At 44.2% G+C, this 14,949-nt stretch overlaps 1 long non-coding RNA gene across 2 annotated transcripts in view; it reads left to right on the forward strand.

Annotated features, from left to right (window-relative positions):
• Nucleotides 1-9,304, forward strand: part of LOC108445683 — a 52,867-nt gene extending 43,563 nt beyond the window's left edge. For both annotated transcript variants that reach the window (XR_001860635.1, XR_001860636.1), the window contains one exon: nt 1,660-9,304. This is a non-coding gene — a long non-coding RNA (uncharacterized LOC108445683). The remainder of the gene's footprint in view (nt 1-1,659) is intronic.
• The last annotated feature ends 5,645 nt before the right edge of the window (nt 9,305-14,949 follow it).

The following is a 14,949-nucleotide window of genomic DNA, read 5'->3' on the forward strand; positions in this document are numbered from 1 at the left end:
GGGGGGGTGAGAGAGGAAATTTCAAAACCAAAAGGGCAGATGGGAAGAAAGAAGAACTTTCTCGCTCTCTGCTGGCTCTGTAATAGCCAGATGCACTTTGGTGTTATTTCACAGAATCACACAGTCAGTTAGACTGGAAAAGGCCTCTGAGATCGTCGAGTCCAACCTATGACTGAACACCACCATGTCAGCTACACCAGGGCACTGAGTACCATGTCCAGGCTTTCCTTAAACACCGCCAGGGACAGTGACCCCACCACCTCCCTGAGCAGCCCATTTCAGTGCCTAATCACCCTTGCTATGCAGAAGTTCCTCCTAATGTCCAACCTGAACCTCCCCTGGCACAGCTTGAGGTGAAGTCCTCTTGTCCTGTCGCTGGCTGCCTGGGAGAAGAGGCCAGTCCCCACCTGGCTACCTCCTTTCAAGAGTTGTAGAGCACAGTAAGGTCCCTCCTCAGCTTCCTCAGACCTTGCAGATACCCTGTAGAGAGAGGGCTGCTCCACCCCATTTCCCTGCCAAACTTCATTGCTTTGAAATTTCTCATAGCATTTGCCTGCTTCTGGCTGAATTTCAGTTTGAAATTTTCCTAAAAATAGTTGTGCCAGGACCAGAAACAGTCAGGGGTGAAACACTTCTTCTTGCCCAAGTTAAAATCATGTACAGTCATTTTGTACCATCAAACCCACACATTGGTGCAAAGTTGAGTGAGTCCCTACTTTGGGGCATGAATTTGGTAAGGAGCCAAAGGAATGTAGCTTTAGCCCAAACTATTAAAATGTTAAAAGATGTAGAAAATGTTCTTCTCAGTAGGAAATTTTTAGACTTTGGCAGCTAAAATCCTTGGAGATGTATTAAATTCCAGCACAGGACTACCATGTAAAGATGACTTTCCCTTCCAGTGTTGTGTTTGGGTGCTGCAGGCTGCAGCTATATGGTTGGGTGCCTTGAAGCTCTCCATCTGGTGGTTTGTGTGCTTAACCACCCTTAGTGATGGTTCACAGAGAGCGGCAGCTCAGTGCCATCAGCTTAGGGACTGTTACACCCTCCACTCAAGCAGAGGTGGGTGTCATACCATAGATGTTTCAGCTGCACACCTGTGACCCACACAGGTGTGGATATAAGGCCATGTGGTGGATTTGTTTTCCAATTTGGTCTGTAAAAACCTGCGCAGTTAAACATTCACAGAAGTTAACATTAAGGTCACAAAGCCACATAAACCACTCCAAAACACGGAGGTTGGCTGTGCTACCATCATTCCAGCCCTTGTGCATGAGCATTACAGGCCATCTGAACCTTAGACATCTGGCTTTGGCTGGATGGGGTTCAGTCTGTGGTACCCTCTATATACCACAGTGATGGAAGCCCTGGGCATGTAAAGATCAGTGCCATAGCAAGTCCATATGAAATTGGAGAGGGAGTCATGCAGCTTAGTGTCTGAGCATGAGGAGCTCAGGTGCAGCCAAACCGCAGCCCGACCCTCCCATAGCTCACTATGCCACGCTTCCTCATGTTCTTCAGGGGCATGAGCAGGACAAGTAATTTTGTAGTCTCTGAGAGGTCAGATGTTTCTGAACGTAAGGTGGACATTAAGAACTCAGCATTTCTGCTGCATCTCCAAAATAAGAGAGCTCACTAATTCATACAAACATGCCTTTTCAGTTTGCAATGAGCTCTGCTACTGAGACCTCCGTGACTTGGAGGAGGACAAGGACATTCAGCTTCCATCGGGGAAAACAGCTTTCACCCACCACAAGCACACAGCAGTACAATCTTAGAAACGCGGACCATCGCATCGCGCTTCTCTGCCACTGAGGAGTAAGTCGGGCAGCAGCGAGGATTTCCCTCTCCCGGAGCCGCCGCAGCTCTTCCTGCGCGGTCAGAGCCCACCCCCTGCTGGGGGCTCGGCCTCCGCCCCCTCCCTGCGCTCCGCAGGCTCATGGCATTTGTATCCGCATCTCACAATTTCCGTCTGGCTGCACAGCAGGCAGTTCCAGGGCTCACAAATACCCGGTTTGTAGTTGACAGCACGCTGCTTTCCTACACACAGCCATGCTCTGCTGTCTCCAGCAAAAACTGGGGAGAGACTCAAGCCATTAGTTTTGAGGACTTGTGAAAAAAATTATATCAAAAGAATCCTTCCCTTCTACATTTTGTTATATGCAAATAATAATGAGTTTGGTTTGTTTGTTTGGGGTTTTTTAATATATATTTGCTGTAGTTTTGGAGTTCACTCCAGATGTGTGAATATCAGACGTCATTGCTATAGCTCCAGTAGGGAAGCAGCTTATCTGGAGGGTCAGGGAAATCCCAACCTCTGGTTGCCCTGGTTTCTTTCAGTGAGGAGCAAATGTTGAGGCCATGAAAATTACCAGCTCTTTGTCACTGGAAATCTTACACGTTTGGGAAGTGACTAAGCTGTGGGTTTGGGGAGACTGCCTTTTATAGATGAACAAGAAAAGAATGTTCAGTTTGTGTGAAGTTAGAGACCAAAAATCTGAAAATGGTAGCAGAGCTCTGGAAAACCTCTGGAGTGGGTTGTCTGTAAGGGCCAATAGGTGGAGAGAGGGCACAGCAGATAGCAGAAACATTGCTTCTATAGGTTTGACTTGGATTGATTTTTCTCATGAACACAGAAACTATTTCAAACCCTGAAACTCAAGCTTTTAGTAAATTACAGGTCTTCCTTTATGTATCCAGTTGTGATACACATGAGAATACTGCTTGGATTCCACCAGATTAAGTTGGCTGTGGGAAGGCAGTCCAAATATGCTTCATAGGGCATGTAATGAAGGTCTTGATAGTCCTATATCTAGAACAAACCAGAAAATGCTGTCAATTGACCAGCTTACTTTCAGACAAATTCATAAAATCATGTTACCATGCAGTTCTCATGACAAATCAGTAACATGCTGCAGGGAGATCTCCTGTGAGTTTCTGTCTTGCCTATTCAATAGCACAAGAAATTTCTCTGAGAGTATCTGGTGGGAAAACCATTTCCACTGTAGCCTGAGATTACCTAGACTACAAGGGTTCCACCAGAAACTGCCGCTCCAGGAGGTCCCACAGATCAGCTGTCTAGGCAGAATAAGTCTTTCTGCTTTACTTCTGTTTGCATTGATTTTCAATAGTGCTCATGTTTCTGCCAAGGCTCACAGGAAGGAAGGCCTGCAGGGCTTTAACCATCAGTTTGAACTGATTTTGTGCTGACTCTTGGACCCACAGGATATCATTTCTGGTCAGCTGTAGCCTTTCCTGCATGCCAGCACATTAAGTGGTGACTCTCTGCATTTCTGAGAACTGTAGGTTATAATTTCTAGTAAAATAAACCATTTCTTTCTACTTTTCTACTATTCTACTGTTTTACCAAATGAATCAATAAACGATTGGAGCTCCAATGTCAAGCACTGCTGTACCTTGCCTAGAAGCCTGAACTGGCAGCAGTGAGGAACTTCTACCTGCAGGACTCATCTCACCTTGTACTTCTGTTCTCACCTTTGGCTTGTCCTAATGTAGTATCCCTGGGGCAGGAGCTGACTTCTGCCTTGTGTTTGTCCCACACCCAAATGATCCTGCTCCTTAAACAACAGGGCTTCTGATTCTTTAACACATTTTCATAATCCCAAGGGAACCTTCAAGTCCTGCTGGGGTAAGAGGTGCCACATTGGCAAACAGCCTGCAGGCTATGTGATGGCTAATTTATTGGCACAAAATTACAGGCTGATCTGAGCCATAGCCTGCTACTGCATATCCATCCAGGAAGTATGGGGTGTTCTTTCCATATTTTTTGATTTCCTGGTTTGGCAGGATTCAGGTTTTCTGATAAAGTTACGAACTCAGTTGACAGGCTAAACCAAAATAAAGTCAGAGTAGACAGAAATTGTAACTGGAAATAAATGTTGGCAACTCTGAAATAAATACCAATTTTGACCTCTGATTTTTTGATAAAATCAAGACATAGAATTCCACCTCGCTTCCCACCAGGGCAGCTAGCAAGAACCAGAACAGCACATAACTCTGACGAGTCGTGCACATGCATAGGTAGGAGCCAGATACTAAGCAATGTTCATAGCCCAGTGGGATGGAAGGAAGCAGCCTTCAGCTGGGGCTTCAGGGTACTGCTGTCGTGTAAATTGGAAGCAGCTCCATTCTGTCTCCCCCGTAAGTGATAAACAAGGCATGAAAGCAGTAAGATTGAATTATGTCATTCTTGAGCAGAGTATGCTCCTTTAATGGGCTGCAATTTGTTCAACTAGCTTTGGAAGCTAGCATGCAGGTATTTCACACTTTTGGCTAACTATGCATTTGTTGACTTCTCAGATGTCATGTGAAGGGCCTGCTCTCTGTCTTCTCTGTCTGTGACGGCCATATAGGCTATGCCAAAAATACAGCCAAGACAAGCACTTTGCTCCGGATGTAAGCTGCCCAGATTGTAACTCCTGCACACAGGAGTTCAGTAACAGGCTTCAGTAAGTCTGAAAACCAGCATAAAACACAGATTTCTCTGAACTTAAAACTTTGCTGGTTTTACAGTGTGTTATGTTTCTGGGCAGGAAATCTTGTTTAGATGCCAAGTTGGTAGGATATTCAGTACCCCCATATAAAATGTTTATAGTTGGGCGTGTATATCTAAGTTCACCCTTCTGTTGCTACGTTAACATGATTAAAAGAATCCCCTGTCTGAGAATCAATCAGGCAGCTGCAGAGTGCAGAGAAATTCCTTCCAATAAACAGTGTAAGCATGAGAGAGCCATTCCTGTCAGGGCCTCAGATCCAGAGTTCCTCCCAGTATCTTCAGCATTTCCTGGCATATAGACTTGAGCTTTTATTTAGTTGATCATTTTAAATGACAGAACTGTGATTAAAACTATGCACATCATTTGTTTTCACAGTATAAACCAGAAGCTTGATCTTACCCTAACAAAGGCAGATCCTTAGTGGTTCTAGTATCACAACACAGCAGTAACTAAATGGCAGACATCAGATTATTTTTCATAAATATGTGCTTTTATAATTTTTCAGAAGTATAAAATTTGCATGTACATTTGTAAATTATATATGTGGCTCAGTTGCACAAAACAATGTATCTTCTCATACTAGGTAATATATTTACATTACACTATTACAACTATAGGGTTGTAGAAGGTTAGCTTTACAAATATCCTGTCCTCATTCATCTCTTATAACGACATGCAAAAACATCTCCATTATGTAGTTTGCAAACATGGCAAACTAGTGTATAAAATACACTCCACGGTTAAATGATCTTACTACTCCATGAGCAGGAGCCATGTGGTCATCCTTATATGAAAATTAGCCTCCTTATACCACTTTTACATTCAAAAATACTTGCTCATTTATAGAAGCTGAAATAAGTTTTAGAGAGCCTTTTCAAAAGTATCCTTGGTTTCCATTTGCTACCCATTATTGCAGAAAGCCTTTTTATAAACTGAGTATCTTAATAAGGAGACTTGACAGAGCAGGCTCACAGACGTGCAAAGTGAGCTCCTCCCCAAAGCTGCAATGTCCTGTGGGACAGACAGAACCTCCACCAGCCATTGCAACTGCCCAGCTCCAGGTGTTTTTCAGTCTGGGTGCCTTCAGGAGTTCCACCTGTTGCTGAATGTCTCAGGCTTTGCAGAAGTGTGTTTGACTGAGGACTAGATCCACAGCGGCCATAACCCCTGTTTGCATGGTGGCTGTGTCACTGCCATCCTGCAGCCTGTGTGCTGCTTACAAGAGGTCACTGATGACAGTACATTTGGTCCTGTCACAGTCTCTTTTTATGTGTCTCAAACCCCCCCATAGAGCATGGCACATTAAGCAATCGGCTAAGCAAATTGGGCCCAGGAGTGCAGTAGAGCATACTGCACAGAAGGGCAGCAAGCTGCTGGGAAAGCTGCATGTGTGACCTGACACAGCACTTGTCCTTTTAAGACTGGCTGAGGCCAGCAACGCTCTCAGGAGGACAGCTGCACACTTACTTCTGGGGGGCTGGTGCCACGCCCCTGGAATTCTGCCACAGTAACTAATGGACTCCCTTAGGAACCTCTGAGTTAGGTTTAACATTTTGCAAAATGCATTTATTCCCAAATGCACTGGTAAGGATGTCCAGCTGGTCTGGATGCACAAGACTTCACAGGACACACACTACACAGCCAAAGGTTAATAAAGCTAAGGTACAAACTTAAAACCACATTTGTTATTTGAATAGTTCACCAGATAATGTAATTTTCCACCAAATTAGCAGCAGATGAATTATCAAGGTTCTGCTGGCTTGTCTGACATGAAACCTGTGCTGCTTGAGGAAAGGAAGAACTTTCACACAAGGGTGCTAGAGAACATGCAGTTGGGAGCTACCTCACTGTTAGTCAGACAGAAGAATGCCCCTCTTCAGCATAAACTCCAGTTCAGCTAGAACACTCACCCTAACAGTCTCTGCCAGGTTCCCTAAATACTGTCTGTAAGAACAATCAGTAAGTAGAGAACTGGGTGCATTTAGTCTACTGTGTGCTTTTAGAAAGCTCTTATGCTGCAATTAGTACCTGGACAAGGTAAGTTGTGACAATCCATTTCCGTGGTACCCAACAGGCAGTAATGCCCATGTGAAAGAGCTTGTAGGTAGTTCTATTCAGCTCCAAGAAAGCAAAAAACACTCTGCAAGAATAGGATGATGATAAAACCAAAGGGAGTTTTGATGTTGACTTTGACCAGCACAAAAGCAGACCCTTTTCGTTAGAGACTCCACGGTGAAATTAAATTTGCCTCCTGGTGCTCCCGCTGCCCCTTGTAGGTAAATTAATGTGTGTTTTAGCCTCTGCCTAAGCCTAAGGCTTTAACTACAGAGTTTAACCTTTATTCTCTGATATAACTCCTTCCTTAGGTACTTCGGCAGTACCTTCCTTAGAGTTTAATGTACCATCTTCAGCCTCACATTGGCAGGACTCCTCAGCTCTCTCTCAAAGTTCATCAACAGAGAGGTTTATATATTTGTAAAACATTACAGTGCTTTAGTAACTGAAAATGTTAATAGCAGAAGGCAGTTTTGTATGTAATGCTATCTCTGCACAATCATTGTTCATCTTTTCAGAGGGAACCTGCAGTAGCTGTTGTAAATTCACACAACAAAGGAACACTTCCTTCCCTGCTCTGGCTACACCAGAAAATAAAGGGTGACTGGCTGGAAAAAAGGTGAAGATACAGGAATAACCATAAGTGAAGTGGTCAAGAAGCTAACAGCTTTTAGTGTGCTCAGACTGAGAGAAGAAACAAATCTGTCTGCATCAAGGGTTTTGAAGAATTGATGTATAAAATACAGATTTTAAAATTTAGGAGTGCTGCAGCCTGACAGCAGAACAGTAAGCACCATACCCATGTTTACTAGAAACACAGAGATTATCTTGGCAGAGAATTATCAGTCTTTATACAATCACGAGCAAGCTTTAGAACAATTTTTGAAGGAAAGAATAATTAAGACCTAAAGGTAAGTAAAAAATTATGTAGATAAAATTATTGGGGCAAACTCAACTGGTATCTCTCATTGATTTCCCAGGCACAACTTTTTTACCTGGATGCTAAACTGTCAAGCTAACTTGCTAAGCTAGGTTGATTTGATCACTTATGATAATTCTTGTCTTGGACTGGACAAATACCCTTAGAACTGGGTATCACGGTGGATAAGGAGCCAGCAAAAGACAATTTGGGCAAGGAGTTTCTGAGTGGGAAGGAAAATAATATTGGCATTCCTCAAGGTGGTGTGCCTGATAATCTTAAAGATTTTCACTTATTACCATGGCACAGGTGAGAAAGTTCTGAAGTCTTGTCAGCATGAAAGAGGGTTGGAATATTAAAAGCACTGCATACCACTGGTGCCTAAAGCAGTGCAAATAAGGTGGCACTTTTTGGGCAGAATACAAGCCATATATGACAGTAGGAGCTATTTGGAGGTTAGATGTCAAAAGCAAACAGTCAATTAGGCTTCTTTGTTAGTGATACGGAAAGAAAAGCACTTCTGGAAGTTCAGTCTTAGTAGAGAAAATTTATCTCACATGGATCTCCTGTGGAAGGTGTCTCATGCACTCAAAAGGTAGCTGTGAAACCTACTGTTCAGTCAGCTGAAGCTGTGTCAGATTGGCGTGACCTTCAGAAGAGTGTCTGCTCCAAAAAGGCCACCCATAGCTCTGAGAGGGCTGCAGCAAGGAAGGAATGAGGATAGTGGTTGATCATATCATGACAATGATGGGATGGTTGTGAAAAAGGCGAACAGATACTTTATGTATCCAAAAAAGGTTTCTCTAAAGCAGAGTACTGACTTATTCCCAGGCATATATAACCAGAACTCATCGGTGCACAGTTCAAGAGACCTGTACTCAAGGAGGAAGAACTCAAGACTGCACCATGGGAAGAGAAAGCTGCAACCATAGACGGGAGAATGGAAAATACATTTATTAACAGTGCCTAAAGGAACTGGGCTTGTTTTGCCTCACAGAGTGAAGGTTGAGGGGGGCCTCTGTTACCTTTTTAGATGTATCATAGCAAAGGAAGAGCTTTTAAAATTCTTAATATGATGTTCATGAAGGATCATAATCTGGTTGAGAATAAATTTGAACTCAAAATACAAAGTTCTGAAACTATCAGAGCTTTAGATATTGGCCAATGACCATTTTCAAAATGTTGCTTGATATGTTTGTAATCAGAGTTTTTTTGGTTTGGGTTTTTCTCTGAGATAAATATCATAGTGAAGGGTCCTACAGAAACAAGAATTTTGCACTATTAAGACCCTTATAACAGGATCTTGCTATCTCCTCTTTATTTCTGGTTCAAGCTCCAATATTGTACCTTCTCCAGCACATTCTCAGTATCAGTCTATTAAAGAAGTTTTAGTTTTAAAGGTTATTTTCTGATAATGGATGAGTCTTCCTGAGCTGCTAGTCTTGCCTGAGAAATACTTACCAGCAGCTTACTCCCAGAAACTCCTGTGCCCAAGAGGCAGGATGTCAGGGAAGTTCTGATGCTCAGCATACATAAATAGCAAGGTGACATTAGACACTAGAAATCCTTGGCAGACAGTACACTGGTACTTGTCTGTGACAACATAAATATAAGGGTGTTGGGGTGACCCAGCCCACTGCAGGGCTGGGGCTGCGTAATGCCAATCAATCCCAGCCCATCCCCTGGATCGAGTTCCCTGAAGAGTCAGGCTCAGGGGGCGGCTCAGAAGCCTAAGCCGCACCCCCTGGGCGGTGCCTGGGCCCAAGCCGCCTCCCCCGGCTCGGGAAAATTCTCGGTTCCTCGCTCGTTCATTGGTTCTGCTATAACTCCCGCCTCTCGGCTTTGCCCCGTTGTTTTTTTTTAATATAAGGGTGTTGGGGTGACCCAGCCCACTGCAGGGCTGGGGCTGCGTAATGCCAATCAATCCCAGCCCATCCCCTGGATCGAGTTCCCTGAAGAGTCAGGCTCAGGGGGCGGCTCAGAAGCCTAAGCCGCACCCCCTGGGCGGTGCCTGGGCCCAAGCCGCCTCCCCCGGCTCGGGAAAATTCTCGGTTCCTCGCTCGTTCATTGGTTCTGCTATAACTCCCGCCTCTCGGTTTACCCCAGTGGTTCTTGTTACATTGTATCCTCCCCCTGGCTTGTAACTCATTGGTTGTTTTCCCCTTTCACCGGGGTTTTCAAATTCCCTATCAAACTGAGGACAGGGCTCCGAGGAGCCATTCCCATCAATCCGACCTCATCATCATCCCATTGCATTAAACCTGTTAGAAGCCAGACCCGAACAGCCTCTCTCTTCCTTTGGCTCCGAGCTAACGTGAGCTGATACCATCTGTTCCTGCTGTGTTTCCTCTGCCGAGAAGCCAGCTAGCCAGCCCAGCAAGCAGCTCTTTTCCTGATCCTGAAGTCACTTCAGCGACGCGTGGAGGTAACGCAGCTGGACTGTCTCTGACCTGGGGCACACCAGAGCTCGTGCCTCGAGCACCAAGAACTGTGTTATAAGGGTAAACTTCCAGTCCTTTTAGATTCTCCTTCACCCTAACAGCCAGGAGTTGCTTTACAAATCAGCCTGTGTTGGAAGCTGAATGAGTGAATGATGTTTCTGATCTGGTTGCAAACATGCCGACTCCATTAAGAATCAGCCCCACTAGTCTAGGTTCAGTGCATAAGAGGTACTTCCTTTTGTGCTGGCATTTCTACAGCATCCTTAGGTAGAAATTCACAAGTGCAAATAAAGTGGAGAGAAGAACAGGAATATATTAAAATTTTACTTTGAAGAATTGCAACCCAGTTCTTTTCATGAGCTTTTAAAGATCTTAATTTCAGTGATACAGATGTTACCCAATGTTTGATTAAAATCTAACATACAGACAGATTAGAGTTGTGAACTCAAAGTGGTTGCCACAGATCAGGACTGTCCTCTCCTGGAAATACAATCCAGTTGTTCCTCTTTCCTAGTACAGAGTAAGTCAAGGATTTGCAAAGATAAAAAATAAGGCAGACTCTTCTTGAGAACCCTTTCTCTGAAAGGAAGGGTGAACTGGATGAGATGCAGCAGAACAAATTACTCAGTTCATTGTTGTTTCCCCATCACCCTGTTCCCAAGGATCACAGAAACATGGGCAAGTATGTCTTGCCACTGGTAGGATGAACATTGGGTCCTGTAAGAAGGATGCCAAAATGCTATTTACATCGCAATTTTTGGTCTGACTCTATGAAAAGGAGAGGATGTAATAGAGTTCTAGACCATAAGGCCATATAATGGCTGGGCTCTCAAGTTTTCCAGTGCTATTCTTGATGGGTCTGTTGTTGATGCAAACATCTCTGTGTATGTGTTGGCGGCACCCAGCAAGCAGCTCTTTTCCTGATCCTGAAGTCACTTCAGCGACGCGTGGAGGTAACGCAGCTGGACTGTCTCTGACCTGGGGCACACCAGAGCTCGTGCCTCGAGCACCAAGAACTGTGTTATAAGGGTAAACTTCCAGTCCTTTTAGATTCTCCTTCACCCTAACAGCCAGGAGTTGCTTTACAAATCAGCCTGTGTTGGAAGCTGAATGAGTGAATGATGTTTCTGATCTGGTTGCAAACATGCCGACTCCATTAAGAATCAGCCCCACTAGTCTAGGTTCAGTGCATAAGAGGTACTTCCTTTTGTGCTGGCATTTCTACAGCATCCTTAGGTAGAAATTCACAAGTGCAAATAAAGTGGAGAGAAGAACAGGAATATATTAAAATTTTACTTTGAAGAATTGCAACCCAGTTCTTTTCATGAGCTTTTAAAGATCTTAATTTCAGTGATACAGATGTTACCCAATGTTTGATTAAAATCTAACATACAGACAGATTAGAGTTGTGAACTCAAAGTGGTTGCCACAGATCAGGACTGTCCTCTCCTGGAAATACAATCCAGTTGTTCCTCTTTCCTAGTACAGAGTAAGTCAAGGATTTGCAAAGATAAAAAATAAGGCAGACTCTTCTTGAGAACCCTTTCTCTGAAAGGAAGGGTGAACTGGATGAGATGCAGCAGAACAAATTACTCAGTTCATTGTTGTTTCCCCATCACCCTGTTCCCAAGGATCACAGAAACATGGGCAAGTATGTCTTGCCACTGGTAGGATGAACATTGGGTCCTGTAAGAAGGATGCCAAAATGCTATTTACATCGCAATTTTTGGTCTGACTCTATGAAAAGGAGAGGATGTAATAGAGTTCTAGACCATAAGGCCATATAATGGCTGGGCTCTCAAGTTTTCCAGTGCTATTCTTGATGGGTCTGTTGTTGATGCAAACATCTCTGTGTATGTGTTGGCGGCACAGTGACAGATCTTGTCCTCTGACCAGTAATGAAGGCCTAAAGCAGAGTTTGCAGAATACTTCTTTATCCTCTCTGCACCATCTTTTTCTGTACAGAAATGTAAAACCTTCTTCCTGTTACATGCTTGTGAGATTCATAGAAACTCTCAGATACACTCCTTCTCCACCTCACGCAACTCAGGCTCGGCTCTTACTCATGCAAGGAGATGTGCTGGTGAAAAGTGTTGTCTGTCATCTTTAGATTTCTCTTTGTATGGCTTAATAAGTGCTGTGGTAGTGCAGGTTGCTCAGAATTGCTGTTGGGGGCATTGTGAGAATGCAGTGAACTTTTGCAGCTTTCCTAGAAAGTAGGACAGGAGCAAAAAGGCAGCAAGAAGCAGCTCTGCAAGGCAGTAAAGAGGTGTGAGACTCCTCTGCGGGGGCTCTTCCTCACTGACTCATCTGAAAGCTGTACTCCCACTTTTCATTTGAAAATGCACCTCTACCACTCCCTCGACTGTAGTTGTCCCTAACAGTGTTGGCGTCACCTTTACACCTCTTTCTCTCATAAGCATGTGTGGGTGGTGCTAGCTTTGCACATGAAAACACTGGCTAGTGCTCAGCCTTGCTCTTTTGTTCTGGTAGTGGTCACCATTGGATACACTTTCTTTTATACTGTCAAAAATGTGTCCACCATGGCAAACCTAGGGATGGAGACTTCTGCGAGGTGAGGTGCTCCTCCTAGCACACAGTGGATAACACCAGCCAGCAGAGACACGGGGGGAAAGTCTCCGTTCTGGAGTTACAGCAACTGCCTCACTTTTTAAACACCCGTGAGACAGTCTTGCATTACGTGTGAAATGAATCCATCAAAAATGATGACAGGGGAACATGGATCAAACTGCCAGATGGAGGAAAGGCATACTTACAAGACTCCTTGCTAATCATACCAAATGTTTCAGAGGGGAGCACAGTGACTCACAGAAGGGAGCTGCTCTTCTGTCCTCCATGCAGGTGTACTGATGGTGACAGCATACTGTCACCCCATGTGGGTGGCGGCTCTTTGAAACATGAAAGGAAGGAGTAAAAAGACCTGGAAATTTGAATTCTAGAATTACTTACCCTTAGGTTAATTCAGTCCTTCAAGTTTTCTATTGTCTTCCTCAGGAGTGAAATAAACATTCTGGTTCTACAGCTGAATGTGATGGCCAAGTCACAACTTGACAAGTATGGCACTACCCAGAGTCAGTGGCCTGAGTCCTAAATCCTGACTGCTGGCACATCCCTTGCAGGGAATGGCCTTTCAGGGATGTAACAGAGGTGACCTCACAGCCACCTTCCAGCCATGGGCTCCTGCTGCCCATGAGATCCACGTAAAACATCAATCCGTACAGAAAATCACGCTATGAAAAGCCAGTGTCTATAAAGGAGACAGGAATCCTGCAACTTTATTCGAATAAAGGGAGAGAGTTCACTGGGCCATATGCCCACAGGGTTTTCTCTCTCAAGGTTTGGGAGGGCACAGCCTTTTTTTATCCTAAACTCCCAGCTCATGTTGCCCTCTTCCTTTCCCCATTGGCTGAGGTACGAGAAAGCTACAGCCTTCCTGAACCACCTACCACATATTCCCCCCTTGAACCTGTCATTTCCCCCCAAAGTTCGGAAACTCAGGCTTGTGTGGACCCATATGTCTATTTCAGGAATCAAACTGTCCGGGTTCTGTAACAAACCTGTGGCTTGAAGTTGGTAGAGACATTAAGACCCATTTCAAAGACGTTGACACCCATACCCTCACCAAACATGGAATTGTTTGTAAAGACATTAGCACACATCTTTCCTATCAAACTCATGTAAACCTCTAATCTCTTGGAAAGTTGCTGAATGGTGCTTAGCCTTTATGGATCGAATCCTTTACAAAGATTAGAAGCAGTGAGTCGAGGCATCTCTAGAATCACAAAATCCCGCTTCTTAAGCCAAGGCCATTTGCTGTTGGAATGGGCACGCAGGGAGCAGGAAACAAAACTCAGCCCATCACTCCTGCACAAACAGGATGCAGGAGCAACACACCCAGAAAGATTTAACAACATCTCACCTGAAAAATGAGTCAACAGATCAGCATTTTGAGGAGTGAGTAGAAATTTTCTGTTCCCAGAACAACAGCAGTAAGCAAGGCTGAAAAGCGATGTTTTCTATTATTGTGGAAATGCAGTCTAGTCTGCAACATCCAGGATGGAGTCAGGCTGATTTCAGCATTACAGTCAGAGCTGACTTAATCAATGATAGTTTAATATCCTTCTCAGTTGCTGTTGTCACGGCTGCTGCTTCATCTTAGCAGGCACATCACAGCCCAGTCCATCTTAGGCCAGTATGGATCCCTCAAGGATGAGTCTCTTTCAGACATACCCACTGCAAAAAGTGGTGCCACATGTAAAGACCAAGATCAGGGTTGCAATATCCAGCATGAAAAATACACAGGAATTCAGTGGTAATTGGAGAGCTATTTCTGTCCACAAATGTTTCATGGGTGGTTTTGGGGTTTTTTCTGAACTGTAAAAATAGAAGGCATGATGCTGAAGAAAGACATGCTTGTTTTAGGCACTGGAGAAGTTGTGCAGCAACAATTAGCCTTTATGCAAAGATTAATCCTTAAGTAGGGAGGTATGAATCTCTTTTAACACTGCTTGACTTTTCCACAGGAGGTTTTGTATTTATAAGTGATTGTTCCTGCTCAAACAGAAAACTTCTGTCTCTTCATCTGCTTCCCTGGAGACTTCTGAACTTGTCATCAACCTGATATCCCAGTCAGAGGAACAGTTCCCCACTGTGCAATGAAAATTTATCAGCTTGTCCTTCAGCATGTCTCAACAACTCAGAGATTATTAACTCCTCTTTCAAGTGATTAATACTTCTGGGTGTTTGAGAGGCATAACTCTGGTACTTGTGAGGTGCTGAGAGGCCATGGAAAAGAAGACAGAAAGGGAATGCAAAGCATAACAGTTTGGACTGAGGGGCAGACCAACCCTGCTCTATTTTGAGTCCTGTACCCACTCTACCTGGCCTCCATTTTAACTGGCCTCTGTAGCCCTGCAACACAAACAGCGAACAGCCCCTTTTAATCTCCTTCCTTTGTATGACAATCCAGATCTTTGGATTCTCAAGGGAGTACATCTGA

This window comes from Corvus brachyrhynchos, unplaced genomic scaffold (assembly GCF_000691975.1).
Source record: "Corvus brachyrhynchos isolate BGI_N302 unplaced genomic scaffold, ASM69197v1 scaffold302, whole genome shotgun sequence".
Lineage (NCBI taxonomy): Eukaryota > Metazoa > Chordata > Aves > Passeriformes > Corvidae > Corvus > Corvus brachyrhynchos.